The following is a 21,661-nucleotide window of genomic DNA, read 5'->3' as shown; positions in this document are numbered from 1 at the left end:
TTGAGAATGTATATTATATTTTCTTTCAACCCACATGTAGTCAAAGGTGGCATTAAAATTTTTGTGTTGGAAATGTGGACAAAATTGTATTTTTTGGCTTGACAATTGGGGCAACTTTATGGATTCTGCATTTCTTTGTACACTAAAAATGAGAAGAACAAATTATTATGATTATTATTGAAGTATAGTTGACATTCAATGTTATATTAGTTTCAGGTGATTCAACAATTCTATACAGTATTCACTGCTCACCACAAGTGTAGCCGCCATCTGTCACTAAAAACATTATTATAATATTTTGACTGTATTCCCTACACTGTACTTTCCATCTCCATAACTTATTATTTTTATTTATTTTTGTTTTTAATTTTAATTCCACTATAGTTAACATACAGTGTTATATTAGTTTCAGGTGTACAGTATAGGGATTCAGCAATCCTATACATTACTCAGTACTCATCATGATGAATGAACTCTTAATTCTCTTCACCTATTTTACCCATTCCCCACCCATCTCTACTCTGGTAACCACCAGTTTGTTCTCTATAGTTAAGAGACTGATTCTTGGTTTCTTTTTTTCTTTGTTCATTTATTTGGTTTCCTAAATTCCACATATGAGTGAAATCATATGGTATTTGTCTTTCTTTGACTGACTTGTTTCACTTAGCATTATACTCTCTAGATCCATCCATGTCCTTGCAAATGGCAAGATTTCATTATCTTTTATGATTGAATAATGTTATATTGTATATATGTACCACATCTTTTTTTTTAAACATAACAAATAAGATTTTTTTGTTTATTGCCATTAAATGTCTGAATTTTAAACAGATTCTTGGACTGGTGGCTCATATCCATCAACTCGTTCAACTTTAGCACCGGTCTCATCCCCAGTAGCTTTTCCAGAACTACTACCTTCACCATGAAGCTCCATGAGCTTTCCCAATTCAAAGTTGGGCTTCTTGAGCATTTTACTTTTCTAACAAAGACATCATGGAGTTGATAAATAGACTGGCAAGCTTTTTCTATGTCTTTTCCAATGCTGTCTGGAATAAATTTGTTGAGCACTTCTTTCAAGTCATTTGTCTGCACCTCTCGGGTCATGATTTCCATCATCTTTTTCCGAATTTGGCGGACCTGCTGGTGCTGAGCATAGGAGGTCCTTTGAATCTGATTGTTACATTTTTTAGTAAAACCAACACAAAAAAGATGAAGCAAATACCCATCGGTAGTCTTGACATCAACATGAGCCTCAATCATGGTCTGCCATTTTTTGACCATGGAGCACATTTTGTCCCGGGTAAGATCCATGCCATGGAAATTAGTCAAGCAGTTTTTGCCCTGAACATCTTCAGTAATCAGCTTGAATTTCCTAAATGCAACTTCATCATTCTGCAGATCAGCAAGGCTTACTTCAAACACACAACCCTTGAGGCCATCAGATGTGATTTTGGTTCCTTGAGTTCTCGTGACTAGTGTTTTTCCAATATTTCTTATATTAAACATTGCCAGTGCTTTTACATCATACCAATCTTTCTTTGAAAATGGATCAACCACTTTCTTCTTGGCTCCCTTTTTGCCGCCTTTTGTAAGGCGCTTGTTCTTGCCAACTGCCATAGCGCTGCTCAGGAAGCCAAAAGGTATATACCACATCTTTTTATCCATTCATTTATTGATGGACACAGGCTGCTTCTATAATTGGCTATTGTAAGTAATGCTGCAATAAACATAGGGGCATATATATCTTTTCAAATTAGTATTTTCATATTCTTTGGATAAATACCCAGCAGTGGAATTACTGGATCATATGGTATTTCTATTTTTAATTTTTTTGTGGAAATTTTATACTGTTTTCCACAGTGGTTGCACCAGTTTGCATTCCCACCAAGAGTGCACAAGGAATCCTCTTTTTCAACATCCTTGCTAGCCCTTGTTGTTTCTTGTGTTTGATATTAGCCATTATAAAAGGTGTGAGGTGATATCTCATTATGATTTTGATTTACATTTCCTTGGTGATGACTGATATTGAGCATCTTTTCATGTATCTGTTGGCCATCTGTATGTCTTCTTTGGAGAAATGGCTGTTCATGTATTCTGCCCATTTTTAATTGGATTGTTTGGTGGGGTTTTGTGTGTGTGTGTGTGTGTGTGTGTGTGTGTGTGTGTGTTTCATTATATAAGTTCATTATATATATTGGATACTCACATTTTATCAGATGTCATTTTGCAAATATCTTCTCCTATGCAGTACATTGTCTTTTAGTTTTGTTGATGGTATTATTTGCTGTGCAAAACTGTTGTAGCTTGATGTAGTCACAAAAGTTTATTTTTGCTTTTATTTCTCTTTCCTCAGGATGCATATCTAGAAAAATTTTTCTAAGGCTGATGTCCAAGAGATTACTGTGTTTTTTAGGAGGTTTATGGTTTCAGGTTTCACATTTAGACCTTTGATCCATTTTGAGTTTATTTTTGTGTACTGTATAAGAAAGTAGTCCAGTTTCATTCTTTTGCATGTAGCTGTCTTGTTTTCCCAACTCCATTTGTTGAAGACACTGTCTTTTCTCCATTGTGTATTCTTGCCTATTCATTGTAGATTAATTGAACATATCTGCATGAGTTTCTTTCTGGCCTCTCTATTCTGTTTCATTGATCTATGTGTCTGTTTTTGTGCAAGTACCATACTGTTTTTATTAGTACAACTTTGTAGTATGTCTTGAAATCTGGGATTGTGATATCCCTGGCTTTGCTCTCCTTTCTCAAGATTGCTTTGGCTATTCAGTGTCTTTTGTGGTTTCATTCAAACTTAAGGAATATTTGTTCTAGTTTCTGTAAAAAAAATGTTATTGGTATTCTGATAGAGATTGCACTGAATCTGTAGATTGTATTGGGTAGAAAGGATATTTTAACAATATTTATTATTGCAATTCATGAGCATGGTAAATTTTTTCACTTGAGAAGAACAAATTCTTTTTAGTGAGTATATACAGTGAAGCAGTGCAGCAAGGACAAATTAATCAAAGAGAGTCTGTTCATTTCCTCACTTCATACCCACTCCTCAATTCGATGTAACTTGTCTTCTACTTCCATGTCTTCATGGACTTTCTTCTGACAAAATTGTCCAATCCCAGCTTACTACCAATAGCAGGGAGCTCCAGGTGCTTATGTCATTGAAATTTTCTACTGTATTTCACTCCCTCCACCACCTCTTTTTTTTTTTTTTTAATTTAATTAATTTATTTTGAGAGAGAGCAAGTGGGGGAGGGGTAAAGAGAGAAGGAGACAGAGAATTCCAAGTAGGCCCTGTGCTGCCAGTGCAGAGCCTGATGCGGGGCTTGGACCCATGAAATTATAATATCATGACCTGAGCTGAAACCAAGAGTTGGACATTTAACAGACTGAGCCACCCAGGTGCTCTCTCACCTTTCCTTGAAAACTCTCTTTTTGAGGGAGTTTCAAGATACCACTCTCTTGTTGGTGGTTCTCCATCTCCCACTCCTTGTTCTATTCCTTGTTCACATTTTTTTGGGGGTAGTTTCTTCTCATCTGTCTTCTTGAGCTCCTCATCTTGGTCTACAAGAGATTTTTTTCTTGCATTTTATCTGCCATCTGTGTTCTGATGACTTCAAATCTCCAGCTCAGACCTCTCCAAGTCTCAGGCTTTCATTTCCAATTTCTGTTGACCTTCCCACCTAGATGTTTCATAAGCATCTCAGACTCTAAATTTGCTTCCTCTCTGTACCTTCTTGCCCATCTCAGTTGGTGGTTCTATCATCCATCCAGTTCATGCAATGATTCTAGATTCCTTCTTTTCCATCATCCATTCCTTTATGCAATTATTTGATTGTTAAGTCTAGGCTATCTTACCTTCTAAATATGTGGTTCTCAAACTTCTTCTTCCCTAGACATCTGGGAACTATGATACACTTATAGACTTCATTAAAGTCTTCTTCTCATTGAAGAAGGGGAGTACACTCCTTAGGGGAAATCCTTAGAGGGGGTGAAGGGGCCAGGCCTCTACCTGGTTTTAAGAGATTCCTAGAATGGAGAATTGCTGCCCAAAGCATTGTGGGAATATGATTCTCTTTTGCTTGCAGATGTTACTGTTTTAGTTCAAGAACTTTATCAGTTCTGTACCTGACAGCTGGAACACTATTTCACCTCCAGTCTAATCTATCTTTTACATAATTGTCAGAGTAATTGTCTAATATAAAAACCTATCATCTCCTACTTAACACTTTTAGAAGTGTTACCCATAAGAAAACAAAAACAAGTTCTATGAACTGGCCTCTGTCTCCCTTTCCAATTCTCTGCCTTTCATGTAATCCACAGCCATGTGGAATTTGTCATTTCTGAGCATTGCATTCTTTTTTCCTCTTTGTTCTTCCCTTTGTCTGAGGTGCTCCTTCCTTTGTTCTTTATTTGGTTGACAGTTGCTTATCATTTAATACTCGTTTCTTACAAAAAATGTTTCATGCCCCTTTACCCACAGTCCCCCCCCAAGATATATTCAATATCTGCAGATAGAGTTTTGTGAAAATCAAAATTACTGCACTTGCCACAGTTCACTGCCACAGTTCACTGAAATAAAACTGTTTTTTATTTTCATTCCATTGAATGAGAATTTTTGAGGCTGTAGACCATGCCTTATTCATCTTTATCTCTGATGTCTATATAGTATCTCTATATTTTCATAACTGTTCATTGAAGAAAAGGGTAACTTAATAGATTTAAGCAATGTTCCTACTGTGTGTCAACCACCATTCTGCACTTTGAGGACTATAGTAATACATTTTTTAAAAAGGTAGTAAATTCATACCTCCATAGATCTTACATTAATTTGTTAATACAAGTTAATATAATAACCATTGATAGTTACATGAACATTTTTGATTAGGAGAAGGGACTTTCCTGATAAACATTGAACGAATTAGATCCTTTATTGGTGAATAATCGAATCTCTGCTAATTATTCTTAATTTGTAGTATGGATATTTCTTCCTCCAACATTTCTTCATGGGCAAGTACATATTAGGTGGGTTGTGCAAAAAATGTAAATTGTAAGTAAATACTGGACAGCATTGGACAATAGTGAAAAGTTATATTAAAATAGGATCTAGCATTTCAGTTAAAATTTTAATACTATTGCATCACAGCAGCAAACCTTCCTTTAATAACATATAACTACAAAATGTATTATTATTTCAAGAATTGCACAAACAAAATTGTAAAATTCATTTCCTTACATTTATTCCATACAAAATATCATGATAAGCAAGAGAAGAATTAAGAAAAAAGAAAAAGAAGAATTCTGTCTTATCTTTGAAATTAAGAACGTAGAATAAACCTGTTTGTTGATAGGCCCATAGCACCAGTCTAATGGGAATAGATGCTGTTCTAATTAATGTTGTAAATGGACTCTATATTTAAAGTTATCTTTATAAACAATGAATACAGTCATTTTCAGGAGGAAAAAATCAGATCCAAAAATCAAGTATTTTATTAGGAAAAATGTAAATGGATATGTAAAACTATACTTATTTTGTGCCATATTATATCACCATGAATTAATTCTCACAACTATAAATACTACTATTCAGTATTTGCAAGTGGAAAAAAAACCAGAGCATATTTCCACAAAGTTATGTCAGACTTTAGGAAGTTTAAAAAATTACATTATTAAAAGAAGCTTTGAAAATTATCTTTTTCACTCATACCTCCTAAAAATGAAAAAAAATCTGTATCATTAATTCTTTATTTTCAGAGGATAATGCATAACCCCAGAAAACACATTCCATCAAAACTTTTATTTGGGTTTAATATGTTTTCCTAATAGATAATTGAAATTTTTCCTTTTTACTTTAAAAAATAGATTCTATGATTAAATTAATGTTGCAATATAGTTCATTTAAAATGTTGTTGAATCAACTTACTAAACAACTTTTGATTTTTAATTTAAATTAAAATCTTTTTATATAGTGTCAGTTATAAAAGTGGGTAAAAGGAAATCTGAGATAAGACCCTTATTTCATATTTACTAATCATAACCAATCTGGCAGTATTTGGTTCCAAGAAAAATTCTTCAAAGGTGCTGGAAATAGCCTTTTTCTTGAGAATCTGGGAACAGATTGCATGTGTGTCTGTCTGTCTGTATGTTTCTGTGTGTGTCTTATGTACTATATATACTTGATTATATATATACACACATATGTGCATGTATATGAATATGTATATATACACACACATACACACACACATATGACTCTAAGCTATTTAAAGTTTAATGGCTTTCCCTCTCTGAGATGCTTGAGTGAGCACCAACCAGTCCCTCTGTGACATTGTTTATTGATGCATTTGTGACTATCCCTCTACCCCTGTTCTTTTTTCTTTTTCAAATCTAATATTTAAAATTTTAACATTAATTTTAATCACTGGCACTTTGCAGCACCATGAATCTCCATATTTACTTATGATGAACTTAATTAACAACCTTCATCTCTATCAAAGGATAGAGCTCCTTCCTACCTGCCTCCATGGTAGCTTGGCAGCTAGGGGAGACCTGGGAGCATCACCGTCTCTCGGTCTTCCATTAAGTGGTGTCATTGGCAAGTGTGCTGACATTGTCCACCAGTGGCTCATGCTTCCCATCTGACACGGTAGGGTGTCTGGCCATGGGTTGTCACTATCCACGTGCACTGGGATGAGTTCCTGGTAGGGGTGAAGGTGAAGGAAGGCTGCTTTCTGTGATGGATTTGGCTTGGTATGTGCTGCCCTGCCTGTCCATGTACATCCTACTCTTTCTTTCCTGAATACAAATTACATCTAGATAATGATGTATAAGACGAAAGATTTTATTGCCCTGGTTGGCAGTACCTTGATAATGTATCTTTCGTTTTCCTGTACCATGCTCATAGACTCCTCTCATCTTTTTCCCTTGTATATTTTTATTGAATATTTGTAAAATACGTGGTATAAAAACCAAAGCATGTATCCTACCAAAGATAATCTGACGAAATCAGGCAGTGAATACAGCAGTGTATTTAAAACTTTATTTAGAATAATCTTTTTAAAAAATGTTTATTTTTTCTTGAGGGAGGGTTGAGGGAGGGCAGAGAGAGAGAGAGGGAGATGCAGAAAATCTGAAGCAGGCTGCAGGCTCTGAGCTGTTAGTACAGAGCCTGATGCAGGACTCGAACTCACAAACTTTGAGATCATAACCTGAGCTGAAGTTGGATGCTTAATGGACTGAGCCACCCTGGTGCACCTTATTTAGAATAATCTTATTTTCAATCATCTTTTACATTTCAGTGACTTCATTATTTAGAGTAGCACTGTCTAATGGAAATACAATGTTAAGTACATATACAATTTAAAATTTTCTTTTTTTATTGTGTGTTGTTTTATTATTATTAGTGTTATTATTTATCTTTTTGTAGTTTCAAGTCCATTTAATTAACATACAGTGTAATATTAGTTTCAGGTATATATTAGTGACTCATCATATACAACACCCAGTGCTCATCACAAGTGCAATTTAAAATTTTTCTAATAGCTACAGTTAAAAAAAGTAAAAAGAAATTGGTGAAATTTCTTTTAATGATATATTTATTTAATTCACATGTCTAAAATATTCTCTGTAACAATCAAGAAAAACATCGCTCTTGAGATTTTTTCATTCTTTCATACTAAGTCTTCAAAAATGGCAGAACCACCTTTTTTTTTTATATCTTTCTCTTTTTTTTGGGTATAGTTGACACCCAATGTTACATTAGTTCAGGCGTAAAACAGTGATGTGATATGTCCTTGTAAGAGCTTGTCATATAGGTTAAATATGATTGTCTAAGTAGATCATATTGCCCAATAATTTGAAATAAAATTGTTAGAAGTATGAATCTTCATTCACTACCATTATGCTGAAACTCATTCCTAGTAGATATTGTGCCTTGGAGTATATTAAATAATGATGCTATGAAACTATTATAATTAGCAAGATAATTAAAATCATTTTATTTCTTTTTATATTATTCCTTAAAAATATATTTTTAATATATGAATAACAGACTAATGGTTCAGTAGTACATAATTTATAAATAAATATGTATTATAAGTGCAGGTTCAAAATTGAGAGGGGTGCATGATCAAAGATGTTGATGACCACTGGCTTACAGGACAAAGGTCAAGTATTTCCGATTAGTTTTTAAGGTTAGTTTTCTTTGCCCNTATCAACCCTTTATCTGATATGTTGTTTGCAACTATCTTTTCCCATTCCATTGGTTGCCTATTAGTTTTGTGGGTTGTTTCCTTTGCCGTGCATCTTTGCCCATATATTAACCCCATTGAAGCCACCAACATTTCCCCCCATGGGTCTTTTAAATTAAGTCCATCAATGCATGCCAGATTTTCCTTCTTATTTGCTTGAACCTGACATACTAATTTCTCATGTCTATAACTTTGCCAAAGCTTATTTTCATGTTTGCTTCTCTTCTTCATCATTTCAGCTATAGAAATAATGTTCATCTGTTAGCATCCAACACAATTTCCACCTCCTGGATATCATACCTGAATGATCACTCCATCTTATATTTCTGTCTTTCTAGCCTGAGTTCTTACTTTTCTGTGCCATATATTTTGACATCTATTTATGGACTTGTATTATAATTTATCTTTACTACTGTTATTACTATTATTTTTAGTGTATGCTCTGTTTTCTCAACTAAATATTAAATATCTGGAGAGCAGGGACTTCCTATGTATTTTGTGTAACCTTTTACTGTCTATTATAGTATAGAGAACTACATAATATTATATAAATAAATGCTGGTTGAAACAGAATTCATATTTAAATATTCCTGTTTTTTTTTCGCTTTAATTGTCCTCATCAGTAGGACCTAGCTTAGTCTCGATAGTTTTGAGAAATTTTACTCATTAATGTGTCTATGTTTTGTGGACAGATGGGTTTAATTAACAATTAATTGCTTGAATTTTCTGTTATCTCAAAACTCCACAGTTCTTTTATTTGTAAACAACTTTGTCTTTGTGGGAGAGAGGGACAAACTATACTTTCTCTGAAGGGCTTACTACCCTTAGCCAAGTCTATATAATCTCCTATAACTTATTATTTCAATATGACAGTTCAGCAGGAATGGAAAGATAATGTGGTTTAGTAGCAGAACTGCTGTCACATTGTGTAGGTGAAAAGATAGCATCTGACATCTGTCAAGGGAATGGGACCAATTTCATAAATCAAAACCCAGTGTGGCCCAAGTTCCAGTGCCACCACATCATATAATCACCACTTAACTCATATTTTGCCTACGTTAATCATATTGTCCTCTCTGAACATTTCTGTGTTATCTTTATAGAGCATTTATTTATTTATTTTTGTTTTGAAGAATGAGAAGTTATTTTATATGTTACATTTGCAAATTGTAATTGGGATTTGAGTGAAAAATTACAGAAAAGTTATAGAGATTGTTTGATATGTTAAGATACAACTGAATAAGGGGGATGGGGAGTTATTGTTTAATGGGTACAGAGTTTCAGTTCTGCAAGATGAAAAGAGACCTGGAAATAGAGGGTGGTGACATTTACACAAACATGTGAATGTATTTAATACAACTGAACTATAGACTTCAAAAATTGTTGAGACTGTAAGGTTTAGGTTATGCATATTTTATCACAGTTAAAAACAAAACAGACAAGGGAAAAAGAAGAGCATAACTTATTTCACTTATTCCCAAACTTAGTTGTACATCAGAATTAGCTGAAGAACAAGTTGTACGTCTCCAGCCCCCTTGGACCTATTGAATCATACTCTTCAGGCTTGGAATCAGTTTTATGATCTCCCCAGTTTGGAAATCCCCTGTTCCTCCTGGTCCCAGTTTTATGCATTGTTACAGCACATGATTCTTACCATGATTTCACAAGCTCTAAAAGGAATAGTGGTCTCTGGCAGACAAGCCAGAAAGGACCTTGTATATAAACTTCTTCAATTCTGTCTTCTTCAAAGGACACTTGGGTGATTGGATAGCAAACTGTCCTCTGAAATCACCATTGTAAGGTTTCTTCAGTGAACCTACCATAAGCCCTTGTTTAAGTCTAACGTGAACGTTGTCATTAACCTACTTTAAGATGTCCAGTAAGATAATAGCCTCATCAGAATCAGTTCCCAGGACTAGCTTAACTCTCAAGCTAGTATGATGTTCCTTGGCCAAAGCTAAGGACTTAGCTGTAGGTATTCAAGTGTGTTTTGGGCACAAAAAAGCCATACATCATTTTCATAGAGCTGACTGTAATGCCAAGTTCTCACCATGATTTACTGGCAGAGATATTCGTTGGAGAGTTAGGGACTCATTTGCTAAAAATAGAATATAGTACATCTTCTAGATCTCAGAGTAGGCATTTCAGAGAATAATTTTGTCATTTTTCATCATTTTTGACAGTTTAAATTTGATATTAAGTTTCTTTAACACAAAATTTAAAATCAGTCAACACATAAAGTATGTGTATTGCCATACCTAGTGTTTGGGAATTGTGTTTAAGTTTATGGTTCATGCAGACAGGATCAATATACACTGTTCCCTACTCACATACTCATTATGGCCACCATGCTATCATCACATTCAATAATATTTCTTTACTAACTAGATCCATGTTGTGCACAGGTACATGATATAAAACTACAATATATCAAATAAAAGGAACTAGCATTTACTGTTTACCATAAGCACTGAGTGATGTTTAGTCCTCTACTCCTCATACCAGCCCTCTGAGATTGGTTTTACTGTCTTACTGTTTTCCCCTTTTACTGAGGAGGAATCTAAGCCTCAGAGAGTAGCTTATCTGATGTCCCAACCAAAAAATAATGGAGCTATGTTTATGTGACACACATAAATCCAAAATCAATGATTTTTGTATCTTTGGATCAATCCAAATGATGGATTCATCATCTGAATCCAAAATCAAGGATTTTTCTACTTTAGCATTACTTTAGCTACTATTTCAACTAGAATTTACTTATGCATCAATAACTAATCCACTCCTTGAGTTTTGGAAAAAATACTGGACCAAATTATGGCAAACAATGCTGAGGTGTCATTATGCTTCACACATGTTTAATTTGAGCAGCACGTATTAAGGAATGAAGGCATGGTCCTACTACTCACATATACCAAAACACATTTTATGGCGAGGACATAATACGCTGTACCAGTGTAATGTTCTGCCCAATCATGAGTAAGTTTTATTCAGTATTTTGAAGATTTTCATCTCTTTCCCCACTTCTGCTATTGCTCTCATTTCATTCTTTCATGAATGATAAAATGAGTCAGGAAAGTGAGAATGCAAAAAAGAGAGGAAGAGAGAAGTATCTGGTAGTGTCCCATAGCTTGCTTTTATTTATCTATCTAACTATCTATCTATCTATCTATCTATCTATCTATCTATCTATCTATCTATCTATCTATGTATCTAAGTATCTATTTATTTATTTTTAAATAGTTTATTGTCAGGTTGGTTTCCATATAACACCCAGTGCTCATCCCCACAAGTGCCCTCCTTCATGCCCATCACCCCCCTTCCCCTCCCCCCAACCCCATCTGCCCTCAGTTTGTTCTCGGCATTCAAGAGTCTCTCATGGTTTGCCTCCCTCCCTTTCCCCCACTATTGTTCCCCTTCTTCTTCCCCATGGTCCTTTGTTAACTTCTTCCTAATCCTCCTATACATGCAAACATAAGTCAGGCAGAGAAGGACAGATCCCATAGCTTTTAAAATGAAAGTTATCAGGTCATTGTATCTCATATTTGGAATAAATGCAATAGACATTGTGTTAGACTGTAATATATGGATGGTACAGTTTAGTTTCTTTTGTCTTTAAAACAAGAAGAGTTGCTACATTTTGGAACTCAAGATATGCATTGGTTTGAGTTTATGCTACATTGTAACATCATTATTGTGTTTTGTTTTTATTGTCAGTACAGGACATGGTGATATGGTAATGAAATATTCTTGAATTCTTTTCTCAAATCAGAGCAGGCCAAGTTAGGAAACATTATTTTACCTTCTTGTTTTACCAGGAATGAATTTAAGATGTTGAATCTCATTGTGTGCAAATATATTCTGGTTCCTTGAAAGTTTCAATTTTAAAGAAGGTGGATATAAAATGAAATAAGTTGGCCTCTAAAGGCTCAGTTTGTCTTGTTTCAGAAAGAATGTCAACGTTTGTGAAGGAAATATGTTTTTCATTTGGATGCTTGTTTGCCACAAGAACTTATGAAAAAAAATTTGGAGTTTTTATATCTTTTTTCATTTCAATTAGCAAAATAATGAAATTCCTACATATGTACATTCTCTTAAAAACGAATACTACTGGATAACAAAGCACATAGGAAATAATTATAAGAACTCAGTGAATGAGGACAAGATTTCTGTTGGAATATGAACTGGAGTCATTATGTGTGTTTTGTTCCATCTTTTTGTTTCCTTCAAGGAGGAACCGTTAATATGCAGTATTTTTGAAGTCATAAAATATTGCTTATGAGTAATCTTACCAAATAAATGGCAAACGTGTTTACTTGATGTTGAAATCACGTACGGTGACTCATTCTTTCTAAATTTATATCTACTATCAGTTGCAGTTTTCATCTTATCAGTCTTCTGGGGCTTTGAAAATGGGACAGCTGTCACCTCCTTCCCACCAGAGTTGCCCCATCTCCATTTTACTTTTTAATGGAGACAGATTAATGATTCCAATGATTGTTGAAAATCAATGAGGATTACAAAAGTGATGATGCTGAATTATCTTTACTAACAACTTCTAACCTTATACAATGATTACAGGAACAAAAACTTCAGGATTAATAATTTTGTAAAAAATGAAGTGAAAGATGGGCATTCCAGAAATACTTCATTTCTTGCCCTCCAGAAATACTTTGTCTAAGAAGAGGTATTGAAATTGCCTAGTTTAGTCTCAATATTTAGTCTCAGCTTTAGACTGAGTATGAAAATATACCCATTGAGAAAAATTGAGTGTTCAGTACCCTTCCAGCTGTACTTAGTACAAAGCTCCTGTAATTTAGAGTGTTAATTCTTGAGAATGCTCTTTTCCCTTTCACTGGGGAAAAATCCGTGTATTGAATGGACTACCTAGATTACAGGGACTGTCTTGAAAAAATTCTTCTAATCATTAGTGATATAATTACCATCATAGTTTGTTCCCTGAGGTATATCAGTCTGCTACCTGCCTTCCCTCCTCACATACTTAGTAGGAATAAAGTTTAAATTTACACATCCCTTTGATAGCTCATAGGAAAGCAGTTTCTCATCTGTAGACATAGGTTCTATTGGATAGTAGGGTCTTGTTAGGTGGAATTACATCTCAGAATACTACTTAATTTGTTGTTGTTATTCTAGGGGAAAATTGAGGTTTTCGTTTTCAAAAACTTCTCTAAGTATTAAACAATATGATAAATAAATAGACTACTCCAAGCTTTCAGAACACTCAGCCAAGAATCAAACACAGTTTAATGTATTCATTAAGAAATTCCCAGTTACAGTAAAAGGGAGAATAAAAATAACATTTTTATCTCTGCTATGTTTTTCTACCTAAAAATGATAACAAATTAGTAGAACTGGATGGAGCACCTGTCTCAGTTGGTTAAGTGTCTAAATTTAGATTTTGGCTCAGGTTTGTGTTTTTGTAAGTTCGAGCCCTACATTGGGCTCCATACTGGCAGTGTGGAGCCTGCTTGGGATTCTCTCCCTCTTTCTGACCCTCCCTAGCTCACTTGCTCTCTCTCTCAAAGTAAATAAATAAACTTTAGGGGCATCTGGAGCATCTGATTTCAGCTTAGGTCATGATCTTGGGGTTCATGAGTTCAAGCCCTACATCTAGCTCATTGCTGTCGGCCTGTCAGTGCAGAGACCACTTGGGATCCTCTGTCGCCCTCTCTCTGCCCCTCCCCCACTTCCTCTATCCTCCAAGTAAATAAATATTTAAAAAATAAATAAACTTAAAAAATTAGTAGAACTGGATTATTTGGCTATATGTCTGTGTTTTGCTTCTTTGATGTTAGGTAAAAATGTAGAAATCTTCCTTTCTAAGAATTAGGACAATTCACATTCAGATGGACCATTTTGCATTTATTGTTGGTAATTGCTAGAGAAGGAAAATTTTATTACTTTTCAACTGTTAACATAGCTTTAAAAAAGATATTATTTATGATTATTCATTCTCCACTAGCAATAAAAGATTAGACTCTGGAAGGACAATAAAGAAAACATTTCAGTTTTTTTGTCTTTGTGAGCTCATATTCCTTTATGTGATTTTTCTTTCAAAAATGTTGTATAAGACAGAAGATAAAATAAAAAGTTTGTGTATCATTAAGGAGAAGTTGTAGCCAGAATGGAAAATTTCACAAAATCATATATTTTAAACTTTTATTTTAGAAGATGACCATAGCTAATAATTTGTAGACTTCACTGAGTACTTTGCCCACATAATTATATGGTATAATTTAAAAGTACATCTTAGGACATTAATTAAAACCTTTAATTTAAGTCAGGATGAAATGCTGAGAAATATACGAGGGGGTAGCAGCTGAGTAGTTATCTTACATAAAATTAAACATTGATTAATGTTTAGAGAGCAGAGATTATAAAACATACCATCCTGCACAAAGTAAAATGCTGATTTGGTATGTTTTAAAGCCAATGTCAATGCCTGAAACAGCATGATAAAAATGATCATGGAAAGAAATGATTTCCCTCTTGTGTTTCTAGTTTTGCATTTTGTGAGTTTCTTTTTTTCTTTTCTTTTCTTTCCTTTCCTTTTTTCTCTTTTCTTTTCCTTTCTTCTCTCTCTCTCTTCCCCTTGTCCCTCTCATTCTTCATAAATCGAACATGCTCTGAACTTTTAATGTAAAATCATCAGTATAAATTTGGTACTGGGGAGAGTGGGTTCAAGTAGCATGTAGATTTTATATATCTATTCCATGATTTGTATAAACTTGCCTTGCTGTTTATTTGCATTTGTGTGTCAGAGGCAGTGAGCAAGGATCATGAGATACAGGGGTTTCAAGATGAAGGAGAAATCCTAGGGAGTCAGAAGTAATCCATAATGGTTTTAGGGCCTGGGCCCTTGTCCAAGAACAACAGCTGGCCCCATCAAGTACCTTAAAATAATTATATCATGGTTCTTTACACAAATGGGGAAATAATTTTGGTTTTCAATTTCAATATCATCAATAGAAAATTTTTCCTTGTAATTGTGAAATGCCTTATTTCTTAAATCTTTGGCCCCTAAATAAATATGTTACCACATGCATGTATTGTTAGGAAGAAGTTTGATATACTTTACTTTTATATTTCCATGAATTTATTAGTTTACCTAAGCCCTATTTTCATTTTAAATTTCATTTTAAATTCATTTTAAATTCATTCATTTAAATGAATAATCATTTATTCATTCAATAAACATTATTAATATGTGTTAGAAACTTATTTCTTGGTTTAATATGGATCAGCTTGTGAAAACAATGAAAAATAAGTTTTCATGTAGAGGACAGAGTTAATAGAATGATGTAATTTTGCCTTACTAAGCAAAGATCTCTAGATTTAAATTTAGAGCAAAAAGTCTGTGATTTGGGGACTTAAATCCAATACTACTAATATTGGGTCCTTATTTTTCTTAGCTACGATTCATTTTTGAGTAGGGAAGACATCCTTATTAAAGTTCTTGTTAACAGAGAAAAGTTGACTAAATACCCTGCACATCACTCATCATCCTCTTCTCCACATGTGAAGTGTACCAAATAAATATGATTGGGATCTTAGGGAAGAAGTTTCACAACTCTTTTTTTTTTTTTTAATGTTTATGTATTTTTGAGAGAGAGACAGACAGACAGAACATGAGTGGGGGAGGGGCAGAGAGAGACGGAGACAGAAACTGAAGCAGGCTCCAGGCTCTGGGCTGTCAGCACAGAGCATGATGTAGGGCTCAAACTCATGAACAGCAAGATTATGACCTGAACCAAAGTCGGACGCTTAACCGACTGAGCCACCCAGGCACCCCTCACAGCTCTTAAATAGTGGACTTAATTATAAGAATATTTGATTCTTCTTGCATATCCTTAGAGGGTCTGCAGTGGTCAAATTTTAGTTTCTCTTATTAAAGAAGCTAATTGCAGATAACTAACTGCATCATCTGTATGTGAACATGAATAGAGATAAAAGCACATGGTGATATCTTTTAGAAATCTTTGCAGTCCTTCTGCTTTTCTACTCTACACTCTTTTCTTACAATTACCTTATTATGTTTGAGAGCTGTCAAAGTATGTGAATAATTCAAGAAGTATATTTCTCCATATTCATAGTTCACATATTATTCCTGGAAAGTCATTGCTCAGTAGGTTTAGTATCAAATATACTTTTTGGCATGTATAAAACCATATATATATTTCTTTTTATTTTCATATCCTTGATACACTCACAGCCAAATATCTCCCAGTTAGAATTATAAATACTTTCTCTTAGTTCATTGGAAATTCTTAACTTCAGTCCTGTAATCAAAATTACTATAGATTATAACTTACATATTACAATGTTTTTTTAAAACATTTATTCATTTATTCACTTTTGAGAGTGAGAGAGACAGAGCATGAGAGGGGGAAGAGCAGAGAGAGGGAGACACAGAATCAGAAGCAGACTCCAGGCTCTGAGCTGTCAGCACAGAGCCTGGCATGGGGCTCAATCTCATGGACTATGAGATTATGACCTGAGCTGAAGTTGGATGCTTAAGCCAACTGAGCCATCCAGGCGCTTCTATATATTATTCAGTTTAAGAAGTGTATTCCCTTCCTAATTCCCAAAATATCTTGAGTATATCTCATATTCTATCTACTTTTGCTGCTGAATTTTTTTTTTCAGTTGACGACTTGATTTCTTAGAGCAGTTTTTGGTTGACAGCAAAATTGAGTGGAAAATACAGAGGCTTCTCATATACCCCTGTTCACTCTTCCACCACTCCCCCTACAACAATTTCCTCCCACTATGGATATCCTGCACCAGAGTGGTACATCTGGTGCAATTGATGGACCTATGTTGATATATTATTATCAGTTAAAGTCCATAGTTAATGTTAGAGTTCACAACACTCTTGGTGTTGTGCATTTAATGGTTCTGACAAGTATATATTGACTTGTATCCACCATTGTAGTATCATACAGAATAATTTCATTGCCCTATAAACTTCTCTGTATTCTGCTTATTCATCCCTCCATCCCTGCTAAATCCTGGAAATCACTTTTTTTCATTTCTCCATAGTTTGCCTTTTCCCAAATGTCATATATTTGGAATCATATAAGATGTAGTCTTTTCAATTTGGCTTCTTTTATTTAGCATGCATTTAAGTCTTCTCCATGTCTTTTCTTGGCTTGACAACTCATTTCTTTTTAGCTCTGAATAATATTCTGTTGTCTGGATGTACCAAAATTTATCAGTTCACCTACAGAAGGGCATCTTGGATGTTTCCAAATTTTGACAATTATGAACATAGCATCTATAAACATCTGTGTGCAGGTTTTTGTGTGGATATAAGTTTTCACCTTAATTTAAGTAAATACCAAGGAGTGGGATTGCTGGATCATAGGGCAAGAATATCTTTAGTTTTGTAAGAAACTGCAAAACTTTATTACAAAGTGGCTATGCCGTTTTGTATTCCTATTAGCAATGAACAAGAGTTACTGTTGCTCCACTTCCTTGTCAGCTTTTAGTGTTGTTGGAATCATGAATTTTGGCCTAATAGGTAGTATAGTAGTATCTCATTGCTGTTTTAATTTGCAATTGCCTATTGACATATAATTTCATATGTTTACTTACCATCTGTATATCATTGGTGAGGTGCCTGTTCAAGTCTTCAGCCCATTTTTAATTTTATTGTTCATTTTCTTATTGTTCGTTTTAAGACTTCTTTGTATATTTTGTATAATAACCCTTTATCAGATCTCTTTTGCAAATATCTTCTCCCAATCTGTGGCTTCCTTATATTCTTTTGACATTGTCTTCTGCAGAATCAGTTTTTAAGTTTAATGAATCTAGCTTATCAATTATGTCTTTCATGGGTTGTACCTTTGGTGTTATATCTATAAAGTCATTACCATATCTAAGGCCATCTAGGTTTTCTCCCATGTTATCTTCTAGGAGTTTTATAGTTTTGCTTTTTACATTTAAGTTTGCGATCCTCTGTATATGTGCTGCTGAAGCGAGCACAGTATGTGATCCACTTTGAATGAATTTTAATGNTTGGTTTTTATTTTTTTTTTTTTTTTTTTTTTTTTTTGCATGTGGATGTCCAGTTCTTTCTGCACTATTTGTTGAAAAGACTATCTTTGTTCCATTGTATTGCCTTTGCTCCTTTGTCAAAGATCAGTTGACTAAATTTATGTGGGTTTATTTCTAGGCTGTTTATTCTGCTCCATTGATCTATTTGTCTGTTCTCTCACCAATACCAAACTGTGTTGATTACTGTTGCTTTATAGTAAGCTTTGAGGTTGGGTAGTATAAATTCATCAGCTGACTTTTTAATACACAATTTACATATTTTTAATATGGAGGTCACTATTTTGGGTCTTTTGACTGTCTATATAAACTTTGGAATCAGTTTGTTGATATCCACAACACACTGCAGAGTTCTTGATTGGGATTGTATTGAATCTACAGATAAAGTTGTAAAGAAGTGATATCTTGACAATATTGAGTCTTTTAATCCATGAACATAGATTATCTCTCCATTTATTTAGTTCTTCTTTGCTACTTTTCATCATAGTTTTGCATTTTCATGCAGATTCTTATATTTGCTTAGATTTATACCCAAGTATTTAAATGTTTTTAGATGCAAACGTACATGGTAAATAGTTTTTTATTTCAAATTCCATTTGTTCATTGCTGGTACACAATTGACTTTTGTGTATTAACCTTGTATCCTTAAACATTGTTAAACTGATTATTAGTTCCAGGAGTTTTTTGTTGTTGTTGTTATTGATTCTTTTGGACTTTCTACAGAGAAAATCATATTATCTATGAACAAAAACAGTTTTATTTCCTCCTCCACAATCTTCATACCTTTTATTTCATTTTCTAGCCTTTTTTGCATTAGCTAGTACTTCCAATATGATTCTGAAAAGCAGTGGTGAGAGGAGATACCCAGCATTTTCCTGGTATTAGCAGAGAAACTTTGAGTTTCTCACCACTAAGTATGATGTTATCAGTTAGTTTGCAGATGTTCTTTATCAAGTTGAGAAAGTTCCCCTCTATTCCTAGTTTGCTAAGAATTTTTATCATGAATGGGTATTGGATTCTGTAAAATGCTTTTCTGCTTCTATTTATATGATTGTCTGATTTTTCTTCCTTAGCCAGTTAATGTGATGATTACATTAATTGATTTTCAGAAGTTGAGCTTGCCTTTTATATCTGAGATAAATCCTACTTGGCCATGATGTATAATTAATTTTTATACATTGTTGGATTCAATTTGCTGATATTTTGTTGAGGATTTTTCCATCTATGTTCATGAGGATATTGGTCATGAGAGTTTTCTTTTTTTGTAATATCTTTGTCTGATTTTGGTATTAGGGTATTGCTGCCCTCAAAGAATCAGTTAAGAAGTATGCCTTCTACTTCTATCTTCTGGAAGATTGTAGAGAATTGGTATAATTTTTTTCCTTAAGTATTTAGTAGAATTCACTGGCGAACCTATATAGGCTTGTCATTTTCTGTTTGGGAAGGCTACTTTTATTCAGTTTCTTTTTTTTTTTTCTTTTCTTTTCNGTCTCTCATGGTTTGCCTCCCTCCCTCTCCCCCACTATTCCCCCCCACCATGGTCCTCTGTTAAGTTCCTCCTAATCCTCCTATACATGCAAACATATGGTATTTGTCCTTTTCTGCCTTACTTATTTCACTCAGCATAAAACCCTCAAGGTCCATCCATGTTGCTATGCTACACATGGCCAGATTCATTCTTTTTCATTGCCATGTAATATTCCATAGTGTAGATAAACCACATCTTCTTGATCCATTCGTCCATTGATGGACACTTAGGCTCTTTCCATGTTTCTATAATAGATATAGACCTACTCAGATTGAATGTTTCTTTTTGAGTAAGTTTTGGTAGATTGTGTCTTTCAAAGAATTGGTCCATTCTATCTAGGTTATCACATTTTTGGACATAGTTTTTTTTTAGTGTTCATTTATCATCTTTTTAGCTATCCATGGTAGCTGTAATAATATCCCCTCTCTCATTTCTGAAGTTAATTAGTGTCTTCCTTTTTTCATAGTCTAGTGAAAGGCTTATCAATTTAATGATCTTTTCAGAGAATCAGCTTTTGGTTTTGTTGATGTTTTATATTGATTTCTTATTTTAATTTTATAATTTTTGTTTCATTATCCTTATTATTTTAGTTGCAGTTACCCCTTTAAGACTGAGAATGAGCTTCTAATTTGCTACAGTTTTCACTACTCTTTACAGCTTCCTCACAAGGGCTGAGTGTTAATTGTTCTTGATTGTATCATTTGCATAGTTGTTACTGTTACTGTTTTAATATTAAAGAACAATTTTTTGAAGCCCTATTACACTCCTCTTTACTAACCACTCCATCCATTCCCAAAAAGGCTCATTGGTTTATTTGTTTGTTTGTTTGTTTAGAATTTTTATCATTGAATAGTTTACATACAATGTTATATTAATTTCAGATGTACAATGTACTGATTCAACAACTCTATATATTATGCAGTGTTACATCTGTCACCATGCAATGTTGTTATAATATTATTGACTATATTCTCTGCTGTACTTTTCTTCCCTGTGACTTATTTATTTTAATTGGAAGTTTGTACGTATTAATCATCTTCATCTATTTCACCCATCCCTTCACCCCCTCCTTTCTGGCAACTGCCAGCTTGTTCTTTGTATTTATTAGTCTGTTTCAGTATTTTTTTGTTTATTCATTTCTTTTGTTTTATAGATTCTGCATATAAATGAAATCATATGGTATTTTGATAAGTTGTATTATTATTTTCATGTTGTACAAAACATTTTTTAACTTCTCTTGTAATTTCATTTTTGATCCATCTATTATTAAGAAGTGTTTTTTCAAAAAATAAGATTATTTTTAAGAGCAGTTTTAAGTTCACAGTAGAATTGAGGGGAAGGTACAGAGATTTCCCATATACTTCCTGCCCCTACACATGCATAGTCACCCCCATTATCTACATCCCCCACCATGTATATTTGTTACAACTGACGAACCTACATTGACACATGGACCTAATGCCCATGTTTATATTATGGTTTATTTTTGATGTGAATTCTATGAGTTTGGACAAATGAATAATGGCATGTATTCACCATTATAGTATCAGACAGAGTAGTTTCACTGCCTTAAAAACGCTCTCTGCCCTGCTTTTGATACATCTCCCAACCCCCACCCCAAATTTTGTCAACCACTGATCTTTTTTTTAATTCCATAATTTTGCCTTTCTGGAATATCATACAGTTGAATTGATACAGTATAGAAATATTTTTTAGTGTTTAAGCATTTTGGGATTTTTTCTATCTTTCTATTATTGATTTCTAGTTTAATTCCATTGTAGTCTGAAAGCAAACATTATATAAT

The 21,661-nt window shown here is 33.8% G+C and overlaps 1 protein-coding gene and 1 pseudogene across 1 annotated transcript in view; one reads left to right on the top strand and one right to left on the bottom strand.

The window, feature by feature from the left end:
* Positions 1-21,661, top strand: part of COL25A1 (collagen type XXV alpha 1 chain) — a 450,359-nt gene that overhangs the window by 151,072 nt on the left and 277,626 nt on the right. The window lies entirely within an intron of this gene.
* On the bottom strand, positions 809-1,617 carry LOC144243419 (small ribosomal subunit protein eS1 pseudogene; annotated as a pseudogene).

This window comes from Crocuta crocuta, unplaced genomic scaffold (assembly GCF_008692635.1).
Source record: "Crocuta crocuta isolate KB4526 unplaced genomic scaffold, BGI_CrCroc_1.0 scaffold587, whole genome shotgun sequence".
In the NCBI taxonomy this organism is placed as follows: Eukaryota; Metazoa; Chordata; class Mammalia; order Carnivora; family Hyaenidae; genus Crocuta; species Crocuta crocuta.
The sequence above is the reverse complement of the archived record's forward strand: the minus strand, read 5'-3'. Positions and strand labels throughout refer to the sequence as shown.